This window comes from Theobroma umbraticum, unplaced genomic scaffold (assembly GCF_002168275.2).
Source record: "Theobroma umbraticum cultivar Fairchild unplaced genomic scaffold, ASM216827v3 scaffold_81.0, whole genome shotgun sequence".
NCBI lineage: Eukaryota > Viridiplantae > Streptophyta > Magnoliopsida > Malvales > Malvaceae > Theobroma > Theobroma umbraticum.
The window spans coordinates 5,203,236-5,203,601 of NW_018397268.1; the positions used below are offsets into that span (position 1 = coordinate 5,203,236).

Consider the following 366-nt stretch of genomic DNA (forward strand, 5'->3'; position numbering starts at 1 on the left):
TTTGGAAAATGCATCAAAGTTTTAAGAAAGATATACCGAACTAAATGTGACAAGAATGATAATTGATGTTGCTTAGAAAGATTTTATATGCACATTGATGTAATGTGGTATTTGGAACTTGCTAAGGAACCTATAGGCTAAACCATGGGTTATGTGGTTGCATGTTGAGAGACATGGATTCCGGTGGGTAATTACATGGAAATATTCAAGAGGAATCTTGTGAAAACAAGTATTAGTATGTAGTTACAAAAAGGAAGGTGCAAGTTTGAAAGTGGATATTTGCAGTAATATTGACAAGTATTTGAGTAAAACCCTGTTTCAAGTTTTGAAATTACAAGTACTAATTGTAGGATGGTTAAAAAGGAA

The 366-nt window shown here is 32.5% G+C and overlaps 1 long non-coding RNA gene across 1 annotated transcript in view; it reads left to right on the forward strand.

Moving 5' to 3' along the window:
- The window catches only part of LOC110425429 (uncharacterized), a 6,736-nt gene that overhangs the window by 4,389 nt on the left and 1,981 nt on the right, over positions 1-366 (forward strand). The window lies entirely within an intron of this gene.